General features: G+C 45.2%; 1 protein-coding gene across 4 annotated transcripts in view; it reads left to right on the top strand.

Annotated features, from left to right (window-relative positions):
- LOC130291529 (BTB/POZ domain-containing protein KCTD12-like) overlaps positions 1-18,353 on the top strand; it is a 602,472-nt gene that overhangs the window by 400,014 nt on the left and 184,105 nt on the right. The window lies entirely within an intron of this gene.

Genomic DNA, 18,353 nt, shown 5'->3' with positions numbered 1-18,353 from the left:
AGTGCAGCAGCAGAGGCCCAAAAAATTAGGCATGTACACCTGACTGGAAAATTTGCTGTAGCAGCGGCCAGAAAAATTTCTGTTTGTTTCGCCAGGCAGAAAGTGCCCTAAAACATTGCGGCTTGAACCCTAGTTGATGGCAGATAAGTCACGCAAGTCATTCTGCATTCAGAGTTCAAATACAGCAGCATGTGGACCATTTTTAGCTCAAGGCAGCTCATCTGATCAGGCCTTGTTCAGTCAAATGTATCGCCCAGTGTCAGTCCCTTTGGGATCCATCCCTCATTCATCTTAAGAAAGGTGAGGTAATCAAGACTTTTTTGACCAAGGCGACTCCTCTTCTCAGTGACAATACCTCCTGCTGCACTGAAGGTCCTTTCTGACAGGACACTTGAAGCGGGACAGGCCAGAAGTTCGAGCGCAAATTGGGATAGCTCAGGCCACAGGTCAAGCCCTCACACCCAGTAGTCAAGGGGTTCATTGCTCCTCAGAGTGTCGATATCTGCAGTTAAGGCCAGGTAGTCTGCGACCTGTCGGTCAAGTCGTTCTCTGATGGTGGACCCCGAAGGGCTGTGGCGATGCATAGGACTTAAAAAGCTCCGCATGTCCTCCATCAACAGCAAGTCTGTACAGCATCCTGTCCTTGCCAGCGTGTTCGTGGGAGGAGGAGGAGGATTACTTTCACCTCTTCCCCTGTTAGATCCCTGTTGTGCTGTGACATGACCCTTATATGCTGTGTACAGCATATTTCTTAATTTATTTTGGACCTGCTGAATCCTTTCCGCCTTGCTGTAATGCGGTAACATGTCAGGCACTTTATGTTTATACCGGGGGTCTAGTAGCATGGACACCCAGTACAGGTCGTTCTCCTTCATCCTTTGTATACGAGGATCCCTCAACAGGCACGACAGCATGAAAGACCCCATTTGCACAAGGACGGATGCCGAGCTACTCATGTCCCGTTCATCGTCCTCAGTGATGTCAGGGAAGATATCATCTTCTTCCCCCCAGCCACGTACAACACCACGGGAACCAGATAGGTGACAAAGAGCACCCTGGGATGCCTGCTGTGGTTTGTCTTCCTTCTCCTCTTCAAAGCCACATTCCTCCTCTGACTCCTCTTCCTCCCAATCCTCTTCCAGCGTTGCTGCAGGTCCAGTAAGCGATGCTGATTAAGCTGTTTCTGGTGGTGATGGTGTCAACAAATCTTCCTCACGCTCATCTACTGCCTGATCCACCGCTCTTCGCAGGGCACGCTCCAGGAAGAAAATAAAAGGTAGGATGTCGCTGATGGTGCCTTCAGTGCGACTGACCAGGTTTGTCACCTCCTCAAAAGGACGCATGAGCCTACAGGCAATGTGCATGAGTCTCCAGTAACGTGGCAAAAAAATTCCCAGCTCCGCAGATGATGTCCTAGCACCCCGGTCATACAAATATTCGTTGACGGCTTTTTCTTGTTGGAGCAGGCGGTCGAACATTAGGAGTGTTGAATTCCAATGTGTCGGGCTGTCGCAAATCAAGCACCTTACTGGCATGTTGTTTCGCCGCTGGATATCTGACAAGTGCGCCATGGCCGTGTAGGAACGCCTGAAATGGCCACACACCTTCCTGGACTGCTTCAGGACATTCTGTAAGTCACTCTACACTCCCCAACTCAGGCAGATTAACTCTACACATCCCCCCTTCCCACATTGGGCACATAGGTGGTCCAGAGGCAGATACCCGCCCCACATTAGGCAGATAGAGATAGGTCCAGATTCCACAGTAACAGGCTGAAGCAGATATTTCCCCCCTACATTAGGCAGCCGCAGATAGGTCCACAGGCAGAGTATGTGTAAAATAAAAAAAGGGACCAGTAACTCACCTTAATCAGCACACGCCCGACGAACTTCTTTCTGAGCCTGCGCCTGAGCCTGCCCGGTAACGTGACATCTGCATTCCCAGCGCCGGCAGCGTGATGACGTCCTGCGCTGCGCGACTTCCTCAGAGCAGATGGCGTCATGACGACGACGAGGAGGGTGAGTGACACTGACAACTGAAGGGGCCAGGAGGTGGAGCTTATAAGCTTCTTCGCTATGCGGCCGCTGCTGCTCTGCATACAAGGGCCTGATACTAGTATCAGGCCCTTGTATGCTAGTGTAGTGTAGAGTGCATGGGCGGGCCGCGGCACAGGCAGCCCGACCGCACTGCGCCGCAGCCCGCAGCCGCACTGAATATATAAACATGGGTCAGCTATTGTACCTGAACCATTGCCGGCCCCAGGGTGAGCGGCCCACCGGGAATTTTCCCGGTATCCCGGTAAGCCAGTCCTGCCGTGGGGAGGTGGGAAAGGTGAGATGCTGCCTGAGATGGTAGGGAGCTGTGTGGACTGCATGGATGGCGTCCCCTGTTGTATAGCTGACGACATTATGGTCAGGAGTCCTGACTGCTTACTAGGTAAAGCAACAGGTGTTGGAGCAGAGGCAAGCCCCACTGAGTGGGATGGCAATGGCGCTAGGTGGTCTGGGAGACCAAGTGGTGGGTTTCTACACTCATCTGTGGCCTGAGTAGGGAAGTCAGAGCAGGTGAGGGCACTTATCTGGTGATTGGCGGAGACCTATGGGTAGTACCGATGAGATGTCGAAGGATCCGTCATATCAGTATGATCTACGCTGCAGAGAGCTGCGTGCGCAGCAGAGATTTCCTGTGCTGTGCACAGGGGAGCTGAGTGAGGCGAGGAAGATGGCCGTGTCTTATCCATGCGGCAGGTGAGTTTGGCGGCTGGGATGCCTGGAGAAAGCTGGTTATGGGATGTTGATGGTCAGGGGGGTCAGAGCCATGTTTCCCCTGACCTTTTACCCGGTTCTTGCCTCCCAGAGCCTGTATGGCCGTGGCCCAGGCAGGAGCTCTCAGTCCGTGCTTGCAGGCACTAGCATGTCAAGCCACACCCCCAGGACACTTATTGTTATTGTTCATATTATTAGGTGGCCAAGCAACGATATTGCATAGGTCACCTATTGTTTATACACAGATTATTATTATTTTTAGGTGGCCAAGCAACGAAATTGTACAGGACCCCTATTGTTTTTACTGGGATTATGATTATTATTAATAGTATTAACCCCTTAAGGACTCAGCCCATTTTGACCTAAATGATACAGCCATTTTTTGCAAATCTGACCTCTTTCACTTTAAGCATTAATAACTCTGGGATGCTTTTACTTATCATTCTTATTCTGAAACAGTTTTTACGTGACATAGTCTACTTTCAGAAAGTGGAACATTTTTGTTGATACTTGCATAATTTCTTTGTGAAAAATTCCAAAATTTAATGAAAATTTTTAGCATTTTTCTAACTTTGAAACTCTCTGCTTGTAAGGAAAATGGACATGCCAAATAAAGTATATATTGATTCACATATCCAATATGTCTACTTTATTTTGGCATCATAAAGTTTTTACTTTTTTGAAGACATTAGAGGGCTTCAGAATTTGACTTTTTCAGGGATCAGTTCAGTTTGGAATGTATTTGAGGGGCCTTTCTGTGAGAAATCCCTTATAAATGACCCCATTAAAGAAACTTCACCCCTCAAAGTATTCAAAATGACATTCAGAAAGTTTGTTAACCCTTTAGATGTTTCACAAGAATATCAGCAAAGGCACTATTGGCACTACTGAGGGTGAGTCATGGCAGCGTAATTTATTGAGTGTTAAAAAATGCACATTAAATAAATATTATCAAATGACGCAGTTAAGAATAATTTATCATTTGTATTATTCCCCTTATCAATTGAAGATGATTACAATGGAACATCTGGCTAGAGCCCTACGGACAAGGGTTGACATAAACGGTATTGAAATGGGGCAGATGCAACACAAACTGGCCCTTTATGCAGATGACCTGTTGATGTATGTATCTTGACACCCCCCCCCCCCCCATTACCCTTAATCATTCAAGAATTTTAATGTTTTGGCTATTCGAGCAACTTTAAGGCAAATCTAGATAAAACGGAGGCATTGAATGTGACATTGCCACAGAGGTATGTAATATCCCTCAGGGGTAATTTCTCATTTAAATGGAAGAGCAAGAGTATTACATATTTGGGGATACAGATCCCCTCAGATTTACAAGTGTTATATGAGCTATATTACCTCCCACTGTATAGGAAGACTCTGGCGGACCTAGAGACCTAGCAAAATAAATACTTGTCCTGGTTTGGCCGTATGAATGCTATCAAAATGGATATCTTACCCAAATTCCTTTATGTGTTTCAGACAATTCCAATTGCTATTCCAAGAAAATACTTCAGATCACTGCAGCGGACCCTTTCTCTTTTTATATAGAATTAAACTAAAATAATGTACATTGACTAAAACAATAAGGTGGGTAGGGGGTTGGGGGGTTGCCAGATTTATACCAGAAGTACTTAAAGGTATTTTGGATTGGACACATGGAGATAGACCAAATGGCTGGATGGTAGCAGAGGCTTCTGTGTCAACTGTAGAGCTGGAATTAGCCCGATGATTGACTATTGCAGACAGGATAAAAATTGAGGGCTGGTCAAATCTGGTGCGACAGGCATTCATAATTTGGGATAAATGTATTAATAAATATGGGATTTCATTACGTCCAGGCATAATTACACCATTTTTTGGGAACACTTAATTTCCCCTGGGGGGGAATGCTAAAAGATTTCTAATTTGGGATAGACAATGCAAACCACATATAAAAGTGTCTTAGTGGATAATCAGGTGATTAGAAAGTGGGGTTTGCGTCCAAGATCTTGAGTCTTCCAGCAGGACAATGACCCCAAACATATGTCAAAAAGCACCCAGAAATGGATGGCAACAAAGTGAGAGAGATCTGAAGTGGCCAGCAATGAGTCCATATCTAAATCCCATTAAACACCTGTTGAGAGATTTTAAAATTGCTGTTGGGAAAAGGAGCCCTTCCAATAAGGGAGACCTGGAGCAGTTTGCAAAGGAAGAGTGGTCCAACATTCTGGCTGAGACGTGTAAGAAGCTTATTGATGGTTTTGGAAGGGACTGATTTCAGTTATTTTTTCCAAAAGGTGTGCAACCAAATATAAAGTTAAGGGTGCCAATAATTTTGTCCAGACCTTTTTTTGAGTTGGGTGTGACATTATGTCCAATTTGCTTTTTTTCCTCCCTTTTTTGGTTTAGTTCCAATACACACAAAGGTAATAAATATTCGTATAGCAAACCATGTGTTACTGCAATCCTTTTCTGTGAGAAATACTTAATTTTCTAGAAAAATTTCAGGAGTGACAACATTTACGGCCATGACTGTATTAGCCATCTCTGTGCAAATCACCAAATTAGGCCTCAAATGCACATGGTGCTTTTTCTCTCCTGAGCCCTGTTATGCGCCCGCAGAGCACTTTGCGTCCACATATGGGGTATTTTCGTTTTCGGGAGAAATTGTGTTTTTGGGGGTCTTTTTCTCCTTTTACCTCATATTGGGACAACACCAGCATATTAGTGTAAAAAATAAAATTTTATAAACTAAATTGCTGGTGTACCCCCCAACTTTCCCTTTTCATACAGGGTGAAAAAAGCAAAAGACCCCCAGAATTTGTAATACAATTTCTCCCGAGTACGGAAATACTCCATATGTTGCCTTGAAATACGACAGGGCTCCGGAGTGAGAGAGGCCTAAATTAGGCATTGTAACACTCACATTTCTGAAGACAGGAACCCCGGTGGATGTGGATCCGCTGGACCTGTGTGGCAGATGACTTGGACCGTACCAGGGAGCGGAGTCTAAGGTGCCACTGGTTTTCACCAGAGCCCGCCGCAAAGCGGGATGGACTTGCTGCTGCAGGCGACACCCAGGTCTCTACCCCTGGCACGGTTCGACCAGACAGGCGGCTAAGGAGATGCGAGGCACAGGACAGATAAGGCAACTTGTAGTCTGGATAGCAGAAGGTCAGGGCAGGCGGCACAGTAGCGTAGTCTAGACGTAGCAGGAGGTCAGTAGGCAGGTGGCAGAGGAGCAAGGTAGAGTCACAAAGCAAGAGATCAGATACATGGCAAGGCAATGACAGGAATGCTTTCTCTCATGCTCAAGACAAAAAAGATCAGGCAGGAAACTGAAGAGGGTGGAGGAATTCATAAATGAGCCACAGGTGGATTACACTAATGAGCATGTTGGCCCTTTAAATCTTAAAGCTCCGGCGCGTGCGCACCGTAGGGGACGGGGACACGTGCGCCGGAGCAGAGAAGCAGAGGTGGAGGCAGGAGAAACACCCGGAGCATGACGGACTGGGGCCATAGCAGGTAAGGGGACCATGCGCTCACGGCCAGCATGTGCGGCCGGAGCGCATAACGTAACAGTACCCCCCTTTGGTCTCCCCCTCCTGTTACAAGAGAGAAAACTCCTGAGAAGGTCACGGTCCAGGATATTCGCCTCAGGCTCCCAAGATCTCTCCTCAGGACCGTAACCCTCCCAGTCGACCCAAAAAAAATTGTTAACCTCTCACAGTTTTTGTAGCAATAATCTGTTTAACTTTGTTAATGTCAGAAGAGACGGAGACAGGTGTGGGGACAAGATTCTTCTGAGAGAACCGGTTTATGACAAGAGGCTTGAGGAGAGAGATGTGGAAGAAATTGGGAATACGTAACGTAGCAGGTAGACAGAGTTTGTAGGAGACAGGATTGATCTTTTGTAGAATCTGGAAGGGACCAAGGTAGCAGGGACCAAGCTAGTAATAGGGGATCTTGAAGCGGATGTACTTGGATGAAAGCCACAACATGTCACCAGGAGAGAAGGATGGAGGAGGTCTTCTTCTTTTATCCGCTTGCTCCTTCATGCGTGAAGAAGCCTGGGATAATGACTGTCGGGTCTGTTGCCAGATGGTGGAGAAGTCACGGACCAGCTCATCAACAGCAGGCACACCGAAGGAGACTGGAAGAGGAAGAGGAGAATGGAGATGGAGTCCGTAGACAACAAAAAAGGGGGACGACCTCGTGGACTCGGAATGCTTATGATTATATGAGAATTCAGCCCAGGGAAGAAGGTCAACCCAATGATCTTGGCGAGCTGAAACGAAATGACGAAGATAAGTCTCAAGGATTTGATTAACCCTCTCCACCTGACCGTTGGACTCGGGGTGATAGGCCGAGGAGAAGTCCAGATTGATGTCCAGACGGTTACAAAGGGCTCGCCAGAACTTAGAGACAAACTGCACATCTCGATCCGAAATGATATGCTGAGCAAGACCATGTAAACGAAAGACATGCAACAAGAAGTAGTTCACTAGCTGAGGGCAGAAGGAAGACCTGGTAGAGGAATGAAATGAGCCATCTTGGAAAACCGATCTACAACGACCCAGATGACAGTGTTATGATGAGATGGTGGCAAATCGTGATGAAATCCATGGTGATATGGGACCGGGGAGTCTCTGGAATCGGTAAAGGCTGTAAGAGTCTTGCAGGTCTCTGTTGAGGAGTTTTGTCACGGGCACATGTTTCACAGGACCGAACAAAATCAGAAACATCACGTTCAAGATGGGGCCACCAGTAGTGCTGGGAAATAAGAAGTAGAGTCTTGTGTATTCCAGGATGTCCTGCTGTCAAGGAAGAATGACCCCATTTCAGGACCTTGCGTCTCTATCTGGCGGACACAAAGGATTTTCCCGGAGAAACTTGCTGAATCTCAGCAGGAGTGGCAGGAATCAAACGGCCAGGAGGAATAATCAATGACCAATGACGTCAGAGGACCTGGAGAGAGCATCAGCCTTGATGTTCTTGTCTGCTGGACGGAAGTGAATGGAGAAGTTTAACCTAGAAAAGAACAGTGACCATCTTGCCTTGCGGGGGTTCAAACACTGAGTAGACTGAAGGTATAGAACATTCTTAAGGTCGGAGTAGATGCTGACGGGATGAGAAGAACCTTCCAATAAATGTCGCCATTTTTCCAAAGCTAGCTTGATAGCGAGGAGTTCACGATCTCCAATGGAGTAATTTCTCTCAGCAGGAGAGAATGTCTTGGAGAAGAACCCACAAGTTACACTCTTGCCCTTGGCGTTTTTCTGAGTGAGAACGGCACCCGCTCCAATAGATGAGGCATCAACCTCCAAAGCAAAGGGCCTCTCCGGAACAGGTCTTGTAAGCACGGGAGCAGAGGCAGACTTTAAATGGGAGAAGGCCTCTTCAGCCTCTTGAGGCCAAGATTTAGGATTAGATGCCTTCTTGGTAAGAGCCACAATAAGGAGCAACCAAGGATGAAAAATGTGGGATAAACTGACGATAATAGTAACATAGTAACATAGTTCATAAGGTTGAAAAAAGACCAGAGTCCATCAAGTTCAACCTATAACCCAAATATGGCAGTCAGAATAAATCCCTAGATCAACCTTCTGTCCCTATAAATCTAGTATACATATCCAGTAATGTTATTACTCTCCAAAAATTCATCCAGACCCTTTTTGAACTCTATTACAGAGTTCACCATGACCACCTCCTCCGGGAGAGAATTCCACAGTCTCACTGCTCTTACAGTAAAGAACCCCGTCTGTGCTGGTGTAGGAACCTTCTTTCCTCTAGACGTAGAGGATGCCCCCTTGTTATTGATACAGTCCTGGGTATGAATAGATCATGAAAGAGATCTCTGTACTGTCCCCTGATATATTTATACATACTTATTAGGTCTCCCCTAAGCCTTCTTTTTTTCTAAACTAAATAACCCTAATTCTGATAATCTTTCTGGGTACTGTAGTCCTCCCATTCCCCGTATTACTCTGGTTGCCCGTCTTTGAACCCTCTCCAGCTCCACTATATCTTTCTTGTACACTGGTGCCCAGTACTGTACACAGTATTCTATATGTGGTCTGACTAGTGATTTGTACAGCGGTAGAATTATTTCCTTGTCGTGGGCATCTATGCCCCTATTGATGCACCCCATGATTTTATTAGCCTTGGCAGCAGCTGCTTGACACTGATCACTACAGCTAAATTTACTGTTAACTAAGACTCCTAAGTCCTTTTCTATGTCAGTCGTCCCAAGTGTTCTCCCATTTAATACATAATCCCAGCCCGGATTTTTCTTCCCCATGTGCATTACCTTACATTTATCAGTGTTGAACCTCATCTGCCACTTCCCAGCCCAAACCTCCAACCTATCCAGATCCATTTGTAATAGTGCACTGTCCTCTATAGTGTTTACTATTTTACAGAGTTTAGTTTCATCTGAAAAGATTGATACTTTACTATTCAACCCCTCTGCATGGTCATTAATGAATATATTAAATAGGACAGGACCCAAGACGGACCCCTGTGGTACCCCACTAGTAACAGTCACCCAAAAAGAATAAGTACCATTAATAACCACCCTATGTTTCCTATCATTGAGCCAGTTACTTACCCACTTACACACATTCTCCCCCAGCCCAAACCTTCTCATTTTATGCACCAACCTTTCATGTGGAACTGTATCAAATGCTTTGGAAAAATCCAGATATACGACATTCAGCGATTGCCCCTGGTCCAGTCTGGAGCTCACCTCCTCATAAAAGCTGATCAGGTTAGTTTGACAGGACCGATCCCTCATAAATCCGTGCTGATATGGAGTCATACATTTATTTTCATCAAGATATTCCAAAATAGCGTCTCTTAGGAAACCCTCAAACAATTTACATACAACCGAGGTTAAACTAACAGGTCTATAATTCCCAGGGTCACCTTTTGACCCCTTCTTAAATATTGGCACCACATTTGACATGCGCAAGTCCTGGGGAACACTCCCTGTCACTATAGAGTCCCTGAATATTAAAAATAGGGGTCTGTCTATTACATTACTTAATTCCTTTAGAACACGGGGGTGTATACCATCTGGACCTGGTGATTTGTCTATTTTGATTTTTGTAGGCGGCACCGTACTTCTTCCTGGGTTAGACAGGTGGCATGTAAAGGGGAGTTTACCTTATCTCGCTGTATTTCACCAGGCATTTCCTTTTCCTCAGTGAATACAATGGAGAAGAATTTGTTTAATACATTTGCTTTTTCTTGATCCCCATTTATAATTTCTTCCTCATCATTTTTTAAAGGGCCAACACTTTCATTAGATATGAGCGAATCAAACTTGACGAACCCGAATTCGTTACGAATTTCGTGAAAATTTCGATTAGCAACGAATACAAATATCGCCGCGATTCTATCGCACGAATCGCTGCATTAAACTCCATTTTACACCGTTCCAGGCTATTGTAGATGTGAGTACATGGGGCAGGGGATTATGGGAGGGCGGGAAACAGTGGCGGGAATGAAGGTAGGCGGGCTGACCCTGAACCACATGTGAGATGCAGCCTATCAGTGTTCACTGACCCCTGTGATGTCACAGCCCCTATATAATCGGCGGCCATCTTGCCTCACTTCATTTCATCTATGCACTCAGATGGAGAGGACGGGACTGTGTGTGTGTGAATAGCTCATACCACAGCGTTACACTGCAACTGCTAGTCACATCAGCATTAGGGAAAGGCAGGAGTGCAGAGTGCTGTGCTTTTACTCTGAGAAGGATCATTGATAGCTAAACCTCCTATTCACATTATTGAGCATTGCAGCAGAGAGGGGCAGATAGCTGTCAGCTGCCTCATACAGATCTCCAAGCTTCCTGAACTTTCTGAAGCATCTTATCTCCTCATTTTTCAGCTCTATTTTTTTCTCCACAAATCTTCTGCTGCTCAGAATTGTGTGACAGAGTGCAATTTAGGGTTTAATCCCTGGATTTTTTTTTTTTTTTTTTTTTGTGGTGCTGCACTGTTGGGTCCTGCTGCTGTTCAGAAATAAGTCATTCATATTAGAATGGACTTTAGTGCCTTTTTACAATTTTTCACCTGTTACTCTGTCTCTGTGCTAAATTCAGTGTTATACCACACGTTATACACCTGCCGGTGTATTAAAGAAAAACATTTTTTTCCTGAGTACAAATACGCTTTTTCAGTGGAATGAAGAAAAAGGGGCAAGGTCCAGCTCCCAGGAAAAACGAATAAAATCCAAAATTTTAATTCAAGCCATTAAAAAGTGAGTGAACAAAAAAAAGGGGAGGAATAAAATCATAGCAGAAACGCTGACGCATTTCGAACTATATAGTCCTTAATCATGGAATGTTACAGTAGGCTACATGCATCCTATATATACCATGGGTAAATACCTACTGAATTAAACAGTTGGTTGAGGAACGCCTATTCGTGTCGGAAGTTCCGGAAGTGAGATCGTGATGTAGATTAACGGGTGCACCTGTGGAAAGGCTGGAAAGGATTAACCAGCTCAGTGCTGCACAGTGGAGTATCGTATAGCAACCGTCACATCTCTATCATATAATGGAACACCCGTCACGATATATATGCATCTGACCTGCGGCACACCTACCCGTACCAAAAAAGGACAAAATCTATACAAGAAAATCAGCGATATAAATGTAAGTAATAAGTGGAACGGCTGGTGAATGAAAAAACCGCAAGGTCTGAATGTGGCCATGACCTATATGACAGCAACAGGGTATATGGAAGAACAGCGAATATGTGAGACAAAATAAATAGGAAAAATCACAATGATGATAATACTGTAGCATTGAAATGAGAATTTAGACAAAAATGTATAAAGTATATATGTAAAACCAAAAGATGCAAAGAATAATACAAAAAATAATACCACAACCTAAGAAATATATGCTAGATGTATATATATATGTGTATATATGTTCAAAATTGGTTTAGCATATCTATATATAGTTTGAGGAATAGAAAAAGCGCAAAAAAAGGCATGAAAAAACGTATACCAAAACATACCAAAAAATTGCCAAAAAATAATAAACTGACGAGTAAAAATAATATAGGTCCTGACGATAATTCAGACCTAATGGAATGCGCCACTGTAATCTCAGGATCCAAAATGCTTCACGCATTAAAACTTTATGATAACAATCTCCACCTCGCTTGGGACGTGTCACTTTTTCTATGCCCATAATGGATATACATGTATTGTCACCTTGATGGACCTCAATAATGTGTCTAGATAGACCTGACATGCCTCTTCCTATAGTGGTGGTTGCATGGAGATGTTCGTATATACGGCGTTTCAGTTTTCTGGTTGTACAACCAATATACTGGAGATTACAAATTGTGCATATAGCTGAATAGATGATATGTGTTGAATTGCAGTTTATAAATGAGGACATATGGTAGGATTGTTTGGTTACTGTGGATATGAAAGTGTCTGATTTGTGCATAAGAGGGCATAGACTACATCTGTTTTGGGAACATTTATAGTTTCCTATTGAATGGAGCCATGTGTGACTTTCAGTGCATCGTTTTCAGTGGCCTTACCTTTTTTTCTGTCTCTGTGCTAAATCAAGTGTTATACCACACGTTATACACCTGCCGGTGTATTAAAGGAAAAAGGTTTTTAGTGAGTACAAATACGCTTTTTCAGTGGCATTAGCATTGCAAAGGGCCTACATACAAGCAAATAGCGTACCATATACCACCTTTTTTTCTGTCTCTGTGCTAAATTAAGTGTTATACCACACTTTAAACACCTTTCGGTGTATTAAAGAAAAAAAGTTTTTCCTGAGTAAAAATACGCTTAACAGTGGCCTTATCATTGCAAAGGGCCTAAATGCAAGCAAATAGCGTACCATATACTACCTTTTTTTCTGTCTCTGTGCAAAATTTAGTGTTATACCACACGTTATACACCTGCCGGTGTATCAAAGAATTTTTTTTTTTCCTGAGTACAAATACGCTTAACAGTGGCCTTATCATTGCAAAGGGCCTAAATACAAGCAAATAGTCTACCATATACTACCTTTTTTTCTATCTCTGTGCTAAATTAAGTGTTATACCACACGTTATATACCTGCCGGTGTATTAGAGAAAAAAAGTTTTTCCTGAGTACAAATACGCTTTTTCAGTGTCATTATCATTGCAAAGGGCCTATATACAAGCAAATAGCGTACCATATACCACCTTTTTTTCTGTTTCTGTGCTAAATTCAGTGTTATACCACACGTTATACACCTGTCGGTGTATTAAAGAAAAAAAAAGGTTTTCCTGCGTAAAAATACGCTTAACAGTGGCCTTATCATTGCAAAGGGCCTACATACAAGCAAATAGTGTACTATTTAGTACCTGTATTTCTGTTTTATACCACACGTTATACACCTACCGGTGTATTAAAGGAACAGCCTTTGTCCTATGCTGTTCCCTCTCCCAAAGAAGTATCTCATGCTTTGGGTTCAGCTCCACTATTTAGCGAGGACGATGTAATAGAGGACAGTCAGCATCTAATGGGCAGCTAAGAATGTGAGTAGACATGTGTCCCTTGCTCCGCAAGGCGGCCAAGTAGTGATGCTGAGAGGGACGTGGGAGGCGGTGTTTCAATTGCTCAGGGTCCTGAGGCAGACACTGTTGTGGAACACGAGGAGGACATTAGTGACGTGCACACATCTTTTGATGATGATGAAGCCGATCGCAATTGGGAGCCGGGTGCAGAAGCCGGGGCTTCATCATCATCAGGAGAAGAGATTTGCTCTTTGTCTATGAGGCAGCAAGCCGGTAGCATGGTTGGCAATCAGCGTGGTGGTGGCAGTAGTGGAAATTCAGGAGCCAAATGTGCCAGGGGGAGACCACCTGCTTCGCGGCAAGCTACCATTCAGGGAGGTAGTGAAACAGGGGTTCCTGGAGATGGCGTCAATAGCAGTGAAATAGTGCGAACTATGGGTGGGAAAATCAGCTACTCTGCGGTGTGGTTGTTCTTCATAAAGAATCCGGAGGACCTTAGCGTAGTCACATACAAAATCTGTGGGCAGAAAGTGAAGCGTGGCCAGGGTCCCAATCTCGGCACCATGGCCCTGCATCAACACATGATTCGCCACCATAAAGCGGCCTGGGATAACCGTGGCTCCAAGGTAGTGGTCCAGCCAGCCGCATCACCCTGTGGCCATCCGCTCCCTCAGTCATCCAGCCAAGGCTCCACCACCTCAGCCGAAGGGAGCATTGTGTCAAACCGTCCTTCTTGTGCTCCTGCTTCCTCCGCTCATAGTCAGCCATTCCGCCAACAATCAATCGGCGAAGCCATGTCCAAGTGACAACAGTATGCACCCACACATCCAACGGCGCAGAAGTTGAATGTGCTCCTGTCCAAGTTGCTGGTGTTGCAGTCCCTCCCTTTCCAACTGGTGGACTCTGCAGCTTTCAGGGTATTGATGGCTTGTGCCGAGCCGAGGTGGAGAGTCCCAAGCCGTCATTTCTTTGCGAAGAAGGCAGTACCAGCCCTGCATAAGTTTGTACAAGAGAAGGTGGGCCAGTCCTTGAGCCTGTCGGTGTGTTCAAAAGTGCACGGCAGCGCCGACGTGTGGAGCTGTAACTACGGGCAAAAACAATACATGTCTTTTACGGCCCACTGGGTAAATGTTGTTCCTGCACAGCCACAGCAGCAACTTGGACAGGTCACACCGCTTCCTCCTCCACGCTCTCGCTCCCAGGCAGTTGGTCCTTTTACAGTGTGCGCCTCCTCCTCCCCCGTGTCCTCGGCCTCCACTGCACATCCAAATCTCAGTGGCCCTTCATCGTACCACGTGTGTAGGGCACAGCGGTGTCAAGCCGTCCTTCACATGGTTTGCCTTGGAGAACGGAGTCACACAGGGAGGAACTGCTGAAGTTCATTAGGGTAGAAATCCGAGTATGGCTTACTCCACGAAATCTGGAAATGGGATCCATGGTGACCGACAATGGTAAGAACTTTGTGGCCGCGCTGCGACAAGGAAGTGTGAACCATTCACCCTGAATGGCACACGTGTTGAATCTGGTTGTCAAGAAGTTCATCAAGTCTTCACCCCATTTGCAAGACGTCCTGACAACGGCAAGGAAACTGTGCATGCACTTCAGCCACTCGTACACCGCCAAGCACACTTTGCTTGAGCTGCAGCGTCAGAACGGTATCCCACATCATAGTCTCATTTGTGATGTTGCCACACATTGGAATTCCACCCTCCATATGTTGGACAGACTATACGAAAAAAGAAAAGCCATCACAGATTTTTTGATGATACAAGCAGATAAGAGTACTCCCCTGTGTAACTTCAATGTGAATGAGTGGCAGCTCATACGTGACACCTGCCGTTTGCTCGAATTACGCCATGAACAACGTAATTCCACTCCTACATTTACTCCAAAAAATTATTGAAAACATGGCTGGTCACGGCAATGGAGATGTTGCGCCTACATCAGAAGGCTACATGAGTCCTGTGGGGGATGAACTGGAGGAGGATGATGAGGGGCAGAGCGGAGCACAGTTTACGGTGGATGAGATGGCTGGTGTTTCTGGTCATTGGACAGGAGCAGCCAGAGGAGCTGGAGGGTTATTACGAGGGAGGCGAGACAGAGGACCCAGACACACCGTGGTAGTATGCAGTGGAGATGGAGGCAGGTAGTCCCAGCAAGTCACTGTCACAAATTGCACGATGCATGCTGAGTTGCTTGCGTAGTGACCCCCGAATTGTCAAAATTCGTCAGCGCGATGACTTCTGGATCTCCACCTTATTAGACCCTCGCTACCGGACCAGAATGGGGGTCTTTTTTACACCCACTGAGAGGGAGGACAAACTGACCTACTTCAGGGAGCTTCTACGTAGTCGGTTGGCCTTTGCCTATCGGCCACATGGTCTATCCACTCGCACGTCTGACACGCTGATGAGTAGCTTCCTTCAGCCGCATAGTGAAGCTACTCATCAGCAGCAGGTGGACATGGAGCAGGACCTGAACCAACAGGTGATGGCTTACCTTGACATGACCCTGCCAACAACCGTTGAAGATCCGCTGGACTTCTGGGCAACCAATCTCGATTTATGGCCGCAACTAGCGGAGTTTGCCCTGGAAAAGCTGTCCTGCCCGGCCAGTAGTGTGCCCTCAGAGCGGGTGTTTAGTGCGGCCGGGGCCATAGTCACCCCAAGGCGAACTCGTCTGTCCACTAAAAATGTGGAGAGACTGACGTTTGTCAAGATGAATCAGGGATGGATCAGCCAGGATTTCCAGCCACCAATGACAGATGGGTCTGAGTAGATTGACCATGCTCCTACAACAAAATTTTCTCTATTGTGGTTGGTTATGAAACCCTCTGGGGCAGACCTGGGGATTGTACGGCCCGCTTGACACATACGGCCCTTTGATTGGCTCTGACCGGCCCGCGCTGATTGGGGGACAACTATGCTGCCTAATCTGGGGGACATCTATGCTGCCTAATCTGGGGGACAAGTTTGCTCCTAATCTGGGGGACATCTATGCTGCCTAATCTGGGTGACATCTATGATGCCTACTCTGGGGGACAACTATGCTCCTAATCTGGGTGACATCTATGCTGCCTAATCTGGGGGACAAGTATGCTGCCTAATCTGGGGGACATCTATGCTGCCTACTCTGGGGGAAATCTATGCTGCCTAATCTGGGGGACAACTATGGTCCTAATCTGGGGGACATCTATGCTGCCTAATCTGGGGGACAACTATGCTCCTAATATGGGGAAAAGTGAAGCTTCTGGCCTTGGGCCTATAATTTTTTGAAGTTTAGCAGTAGCTAAATACATGCTTAATGCAAATGTCAACATTGATCTTTAAATGTAAGGGGTTATGAAACCCTCTTGGGTACTGCGAATGACTTCTCCAGACTCATTCTGTGTCTTTCACAAACTACTTGCCTCCCTGGTGCCTCAGCCCTATAATTTTTTGAAGTTTAGCAGTAGCTAAATACATGGTGAATGCAAATGTAAACATTGATCTTTAAATGTAAGGGGTTATGAAAACCTCTTGGGTTCTGCAAATGCATGCTCCAGACTCATTCTGTGTCTTTCAGGAACTACTTGCTTCCCTGGTGCCTCTGGCCTTGGGCCTTAAATTTTTGGATATTTAGCAGTAGCTAAATACATGCTTAATGCAAATTTCAACAATGATCGTTAAATTCTCAGCGCTCTGCCAGGGCCTTCTCCTACACCGCCTGGGCCGATCCGAGGACCTCACTAACCAACTTACTAACTAATCCAATCGCTTATAGCGACGGGCGGTGTGTAAAAAGGGCAGGGACTTAATAAACGCCAGCTTATGACCCTCACTTACTGGTAATTCCTCGTTGTAAGATTAAATAATTGCAATCACAGATCCCTATTACGAACTGGTTTCAGCGTGCAACACGCACCCGTCCTTGAAAGATAGAGAGAAGCTAATCCGTTCAGTGGAGCGCTAGTGCGGCCCAGGACATCTGAGGCCATAACACACCTGTTATTGCTCGATCTCGCACTTGATCGGGCAAGGCAAGGGGTTATTAAAGCCTCTTGGGTACTGCTGAGGCCTACTCCTGACTGCTCCTGGTGCAATGAATGGGGTAATTAAACATTCTTGGGTAGTGTTATTGTTAAATTTACTGGTAATTTTATCAGTAGTAAAATTTTATTTTGCAGAATGCTAACCGTTACACAACGGAACGCTTGTTGCGTGTGATTTTTTAATGGAAAAAAAATAGATGGAGAGGGATTAACTATGCTTAATCATTTTTGGCAAAATAGAATCCTTTTGCCATCTGATTGTTTGGAGACAGATGCACTTACACACATGTAATCATTTTTTTAACCAAATTTCAAACATTGTGTGGTTTATTACTTTTGAGAAGAATGTCATTGGGTGATCCACAATCCTGCATTATAGAGTCTTCTGAACTGCTGTACATGTGCTTATTTGTTTTAAAAAAGGTATTTTGTCCGACAATATCGATAAAATTTTGCGTTTTTTTCAGCGGATTGTGAAGCCCGGGTGACGGGTGTATAGTGTGTACTCGTGCATCAGTCAACTCCAGTATGTGTCCGTTAGGCAATATATGGGTTACTGATGCAGCAGAGGTGGGGCCTTGGTCTTGGAATTTCAATTATTTAGAAAAATTTGAACAAATTGTGTGGTTTATTATATTATAGAAGAATGACTTTGGGTGGTCCACCGTCCTGCATTATAGAGTCTTCTGAACTGCTGTATATGCGCTTGTTTTAACAAAAAGGTATTTTGTCAGACAATTTCGAAAAAATGTGCGTTTTTTTGGGGTGGATTGTGAAGCCCGGGTGATGGGTGTGTAGTGTGTACTCGTGCATCAGTCAACTCCAGTCTGTGTCTGTTAGGCAATATATGAGTTACTGATGCAGCAGAGGTGGGGCCTTGGTCTTGGAGTTTCAATTATTTAATTTTTTTTTTACATATTGTGTGGTTTATTATATTATAGAAGAATGTCTTTGGGTGGTCCACGTCCTGCATTATAGAGTCTTCTGAACTGCTGTATATGCGCTTGTTTTTTTTAAAAAAAAGGTATTTTGTCAGATAAT

Source organism: Hyla sarda, chromosome 9, assembly GCF_029499605.1.
Source record: "Hyla sarda isolate aHylSar1 chromosome 9, aHylSar1.hap1, whole genome shotgun sequence".
NCBI lineage: Eukaryota > Metazoa > Chordata > Amphibia > Anura > Hylidae > Hyla > Hyla sarda.
Note: the sequence above shows the minus strand (reverse complement) of the source record. Positions and strands in the feature narration are given on the sequence as shown.